The sequence below is a fragment of the Miscanthus floridulus genome, chromosome 17 (genome assembly GCF_019320115.1).
Source record: "Miscanthus floridulus cultivar M001 chromosome 17, ASM1932011v1, whole genome shotgun sequence".
NCBI lineage: Eukaryota > Viridiplantae > Streptophyta > Magnoliopsida > Poales > Poaceae > Miscanthus > Miscanthus floridulus.
The window spans coordinates 108,360,265-108,367,255 of NC_089596.1; the positions used below are offsets into that span (position 1 = coordinate 108,360,265).

The 6,991-nt window shown below is 46.0% G+C and overlaps 1 pseudogene; it reads right to left on the minus strand.

Moving 5' to 3' along the window:
- Positions 1 to 4,949: 4,949 nt before the first annotated feature.
- On the minus strand, positions 4,950 to 6,432 carry LOC136519066 (esterase PIR7B-like; annotated as a pseudogene).
- Between the last annotated feature and the right edge of the window lie 559 nt (positions 6,433 to 6,991).

The following is a 6,991-nucleotide window of genomic DNA, read 5'->3' on the forward strand; positions in this document are numbered from 1 at the left end:
AGTTATTAATACTACGATGATGAACAGTGAGTTGAGTCTCCATAACCGAGGAGCAACGACGATTCGAACCGATTAAGACCCAGCTAGGAATTCCAGACCACACGACATATGTAGGTCCCCGACCTACATATACCAACCTACACTCAGATCCTCTAAAACAAGAACGGGTCCACGCCACCCGAGAATACAGTACTCCACCAATCCAGCCCATGGCCACGTGGGTACAAACTACTCTCGCCATCTCTCCACTCCCAGTGCGCAAGTAGCCATTCTCATAATAGAATAGCAGAGTAAAGGCTTACCGGAAGTATGTGGTTAGTACTACAAAGTCTCACCTCATGCAATTCAACAACGGTACGGACCTTAATCGACACAGACGGAAAGGACCCGCTCATAAGACCTCCATGTCTTGTGGCTCACACACATCGAGTCCGCCCGGTCTAGATTTATTACTCCACATTCCCATATCATATGATAACATAAGTAACCAAGGTTCCATTTAAAACTTGTAGGTGGCAGGTAATCGCCCGACTTTCATCGTTCTAAGCATAGCTAAGCAAAACTAGGCATATACGAATTTAAAACTGGTAATATGGTAAATATGGAATAACAAGGTTGGTAATGTACCAATTTGGTTTATACTTGACTCCTAATCACTTAATGCAGTAAAAAGAAGCAAAAGCTGAAATCAATTTGTAAAATACAAGGTAGGGTTGTATGCATCCGGGGCTTGCCTTCGTTGACGGAAAAGTCCGGTTCCTACGACGTTTCACAAGTATTCGATCCGACTTCAACAGACTGGATTAACCTCCTCCGCCACTTGATTAACTACTACGTGTTCACCTTCGTTCACTACACCTAGTAACAGTGCCATGTTTAACAGGATGCGGAGTACGAAACATGATGCTCGGTAATGGATGCAAGAATTAACAATTTGAATACAACTTTCCTTCGTGGTACAGTTACAAGTCAACTAACTAAACCTTTTTCGTACTACTTACATCAATTGCCAAGGATCATTACCAACTAATGGCCCAAGGACATCACTCAATCAAAAATGCAAACAAAACCTAAATCACTAAAGGTTACTATTTGCTTTTATGAATTAATTAATTAATTAAGAATTATGAAATAAATCAACTTGTTCCAATTGACCTCAAAATTTTTGTAAATATTCATTACATGATAAGTAAGTGACAAAACAAATTTCATAATTTTTGGACAATTAAATAAGCCTAGAAAAATCATGGAAATCCATTTATTAATAAATTGAGCAATTTTTATCACATTCAAAAACTACTGAAAAACAACATTTCATGTTTTTCCTAAATAATATACATCAAAGAGAGGTCACACAAAACTTTTCATAATTTTTGGAGCTCTAAATAAATCTATACAAAACTAACAAAAACAGACACTATTCATTCAAATCTGAAAATAGAAAAATTCCATTTTGAAATCACTGAGTCACTGACACCTTGACCCCACCTGTCATCCCCTTCCTCCCGCGCTGACCATGGCAACGACGGCGCTGACCGGCGATTTCTCACCGACGGCGAGGCCAACGGTGACGACCAAGGTACCAAAACACTACCCTCGACTAGGCGCATCGATCTAGGGCACAAGCTAGACTAGCTACGGACTGGACCGAGCACTACGCCGGCCATGGCGGACGCGGTGGCACGGCAGCGCTACGCTAGGCGACGTGAAACCAGTAGAGCTTAAACAAATGATCCAGGAAGCACCAGTAGCTCACCCCGAACACGTTGAAGCAAGGAACGAGGTCGGAGAAGCAACAGAGAGGCGTGATGATGACCACGGTGATCACGACGGAGCAAAGATCGTCGGTGAAGGAGAACTGGCGACTGTAGTGATTAAAATGAGTAAACAACAATGGATTAAGTACTATAGCATCGAGACGAAGCCGTAGGTACACTGATCACGGGCAACGGCTCACTGGAGGGCTCTGGCCACGACGACACGCCCGCGGCGGTGAAGTTGCCGGCCGCGAGGAAGAAAGACGTGGACAGCGGATTCACGGCAATTTCAGGCAACCAATGCTAGCTAGCTGGATTCGCAAGGAAAAGACAGAACTAGGATGGCCTTTATCGAGATGGCAACGACGCTGGGGAGACGATGCGAGCTCGCTGGAGCGATGACAACAGCGGCTGCGGTGAAAACAGAGGAAGAAGAAAAACGACGACGACGGCGTCTCGGTACTTATAGCGCGGCTCAGAAGCTCAAGGAAACCACGATGGAGCCGTTTCCATGCCAGCGCGATGCCAAAGACGGCCACGACGCGCTTGGAACACCGAAGAAGGACCGCCGGCAATGTAGCTTAGATGGTGAACACTATTCATAGTATTTACAAGATTGCCATTCACCAAAATTCACAAATTACTCTCAAATTTTCATAACAACTCAAAAATCTCCAAAAACAAAAGCTGTTCAAAATCAAAAGTTCTACAACTTTTCTTTTATAATGACCCCCAAATTTGGCCTAGATTTTGAAATGAACTTTTGAATTTGAATAGGGGAAATTTAACAAATTACGCCTTTTAGAATTACTCCAAATTTTTCATAACAACTTTGAAAACTCCAAAAACAAAATTTGTATAACTTGACAAGCTCTACACTTTTGCTTTTGGACTCAACCCCAAAATATGCTCAGATTTTGAAATGAGTTTTCAGGGTAAGATTTAAATGCTGAAAATCAGGGTTTTCTCGAAAATTTTAAAAAAAAATCCAAGCAAACTTTGAACTTGAGTCAAACAATACAATTCAACACATACCACATAAATATAAACTTGTTTTTAGTGTATGCATCTCAAAAGTTTTCACCAAATGCCAAATGCTTTGTAGTGCGTATGATGACGTGTTAGGTTTTAGTATTTAAACACCCGAGGTGTTACAAGAGCCCACGGCCTCGAGGTCGGACGAGACGGAGCCCGCATCCTTGAGGTCGGGCGAGATGGAAGCCGCGTCCTTTGGGTCAGGCGAGACAGAGCCTGCACCCAAGGGATCGAGCGAGATGGAGCCAGCACCTAAGGGGTCTGGCGAGATGGAACACATGTTCTTGGGGTCAGACGATACGGAGCCTGCACTCAAGGGGAGAGACGGAGCCCACGGCCTTGAGGTTAGGCGAGACGAAGCCCGCAGCCTTGAGGTCGGGCGAGACAGAGCCCATGGCCTTTTGGTCGTGCGAGACCTTTTAATATGTCTCGAGCCATCCAGGGGAAGTCAGCGTGGACGCTAACTTCCTTGCTTTGGGTATTCCTAATATCGATACCCGACAATTAGACTCGAACACAAGTTCAAAACCATCATGACACAACAAAGAACCACTAATCAAATTATTCTTTATTGAGGGGACATGATGCACGTTCTTTAGCCGCACGGTCTTTCCCGAAGTAAGCTTCAGATCGACTGTACCAACACCACGTACAGCCGCACGCGCCCCGTTCTCCCATCAACAAGGAGGAAATCCCCCCGACCTGATAAGAAGAAAACAAAGAAACCTCAGCACACACATGTATATTTGCTCCATGTATCAACCCACCAATCAGATGAATGACAAACTGAAAGAATAATATGCAATAAATTATCGTACCCCATTATTCCTGCATCAGTCTCAATTGTGTTTACTGTTTTCTCGCACTCTCTAGCAGTAGTGCCTAGGCTTGCCACAAGTGAAACAACTTCCTTTTTTCTTGTTCTTCTTCTTCTTAAAAGTAGTGGTAGACTTTTGTTTGAGTTCTTACTGGAATTTCTTCTGGTGGGATTTGGAAAGATTTTTCTACACCACATGGGCACTAGAGCTCCTCTCACCAATTTTCTTGCCACGGACGTCTTTTGCTCTCATCTTCTTTTCAACATCCAAAGATCCAATGAGCTCGATAATGTTAAACTCCTGTCTCTTATGTTTCAGAGAAGTAGCAAAATCTGTCCAAGCCTGTAGCAGCTTAGCAATGATACAGCCTGCCATAAACTTATCAGGCAATACACAACCAAAACTTATCAGACATCATATATGTGCTTGTGTGCCTTAAACGTGACGAGCGTGTAGATGATACTCAAACTAAGGATTGATAGCCAAGACCTTAAGAGGTTCGTTCCAGAGACATACCTAGCGGCAGAGCTGGATGCACTCGAAGACATAGTGCCTGTTGATGTAGTCGTCCCGCTCGATGTAGTGCAGATGAGAAGTCGTACCTGATCATCAGGCGATCCTCCAAGAAGTAGAGGACAACGAGTAGTCGTGCCGCCAGCGACACTCTCCAAAAACGTGATTGTCGTCCCTTCACCCGAGCAGGCGAACTCAAAGACAGCAGGCGTTCTGAGGCCTACTCTTCCAGCTCCAGCATGTGTAGGAACCAGAGAGCAGCTGACTATGTGGTATCTCTGACGCGAAGAGAATGACTGACGGAGGAACTTGGATTATATGCTCACGGCGGGAAAGCGAAAGGGCTCAGGAGGAGATCAAGGGATAGGAGACGAGAGAGTTCTCGCCCATCAAGTTTTAGCGGTAGTAATAGAGGAAACTCCCATTCATCAAACCGCCACTCATCAAAAACAGAAGAAACTCCCGTAATTATGAGACTTAATTGGCAAAACACGGTCTCGTCCATCGGTCCGCTCGCCAGCCACGCCCCGCCCCACCCACGGCGGCGGCAGCGTGCGCATGCGTGTGGCACACCATCGTCCTTGTCTCATGTTCTCAATATAGATAGACAATGTCTAACCATATAAATCAAATCAACGTCTAGTCAAAATCTCATACGGTATTAAACCATATATCACGCATTAATACATGTCCATAGAGTTTATTTAATTTATTAAATATTATATAGACCAATCCCATAATACATCCGACGTATATAACTTTATCCATGGGCATTTTGGTGAACGCACGCCACTACGCCAGCAAAGCACCATGTTTGATTTACCCGTCACTCTTGCGAGTGGTCGGCAATTCTGACGAGGAGCTGAACCAGCTCCAGTGGCCGCGAGAGCATAGCCATGTGGTCAGCGCCGGTGATCACCCTCACCCCAACGCCGGGGCTCTGTGCCACCATGCGGCGCTGGAACTCCGCTGGAATGCCGCAGTCTTCCTCCACCACGACGAACACGCGCCACGACGACCCGTACCCCTCCTCCGTAAGCAGCTTCTCGTCCCTCATCACCCGCCTCATCTGGGTTGCCTGCGGTGAATGCGTTCGCCGGCTTGATAAGCATCAGGCCCAGAGTCAAGTCCTACAGACAAAGAAAGTTTTTTCCCCTTTATTTATGGTTCAAGAAAAGGTCAAACAGTAGCAGCAAGGTTACAGGCGGATATTATGCGGTTATGCCTTATATCTTTTAATTAAGGTGCTCTTCTTTTTAGAAACATTAAAGCCCCGTTTGGATCCACGCTAAACTTTAACCTATGGTTAAAAATTAGACCTTAGAACGACGGGATTAAAGTTTAGCCCATAATGCTGTTTAATCTAGAGGCTAAAGATTAGATTTATACTCTACATAACTCATTTGCTCCTAACTAAGACTGCCATGCATAGAGATAGGTGAGGGTAATATGTGTCTTTTGTTCTATGGGGACTACTTTTAGCCCTTTTAGCCTACTTTAGAGGGGATAATAAAAAGTGGTGGGTTAAAATTTAGTCCTCACTTTTAGCCCTCTTATTTGGATCATGAGGGTTAAAAAATTGACTAAAAGATGTGGGCTAAACTTTAGCCCCGTCGATCAAACGGGACCTAAGGTCCTCATCTAGTACGTTCCAAACAGCAGCAACGTTAATTAAGGTGTTACCTCCAGTAGGCTCAATTGGTAAAGCCTTTGAACCATAAAATTGGGCCCAAAGATAAATGGCTTGCCCTTGATCTCGGGATTCTCTTGTTGGAGCTCCTTTGAGTCCACGAAGAAGTCCGGCCCAATAAATGCTAATAGATCAGAACAATGTGAAAGAATAATCCAAATCAAATACGAAGTACTACTCAACTAAAACGTTGAATATTCGCGTTGAAGCACAGTAGGAAACAGTTAATGATCACATCACCTCGTCACTGGTGGCAGCCATAGGACGTCCGACGGCCGGCATGGACGCGGTCACGAACACGGCAACAGCGACCTTGTCCGGGAACCTCTCCACGGCGAGCGCGACGCTGTACCCACCGTGGCTGTGCGCGACGAGCACGACCTGCTCTCCGGCTGGCAGCGCAGCCACCGCGTCGAGCAGCGGGCGTGAGTACTCCTCGAAGGTGCGCACATCAGCAAGACGCGCTGGGTGCGCGCCGCAGCCGGCCATGTCGAGCGCCGGCGTGGTGGCCGGCGAGCCGCAGCGCCGTGGGCGCCTTGTACCAGCACCACGCGCCGTGGCACATCCCGTGCACCAGCATGAAGTGGTGGCGCCGCTGCTTGGCGTCGGAGGCGGCCATTGCCGTCCAGGGTCCTTGGCTTGCACCTTGCAGAGCGCAGTAGATGTAATGAAATATTGCTTGTTTAGTTGTTCCGTGCGACGACTAGTACCCTCTTCGCTCGATCGTATCAGCCACTGTTTATCAATTATGATATAGTATTTTTCTCTCACAACAAAATAACATCAGCCGACTTATAAACCATAGAAACGATCAAGCGAACATGTGTAGATATGCTGACACTGACTGTGACCAAGCATCCGTTTTGTATTGTTGTCGTTTTTCACGTGATTTGTGTGCTAAGCTACTCCGTCTGTCCCTAAAAAAAATAGTCGTTCTCACTTACTCAAAAGTCAATAACTTTTAAACTTTGACAAAATATATTTAACAAAATAATAATATTTATGGTACATAATTAGTACTATTAGTACCCTGATGCGTAGCCATGGCTGCCTCCTTGGCTGCCACCGGCACGCTCCCCCACCCCGACGGCCTCCTCCCCACCCCAGCGTGCCCCTCCGTCTACCCCTACGTCCTCACCCATCAGGAGCACCCAGTGTCCGCAGATCTGGTGGCCCTC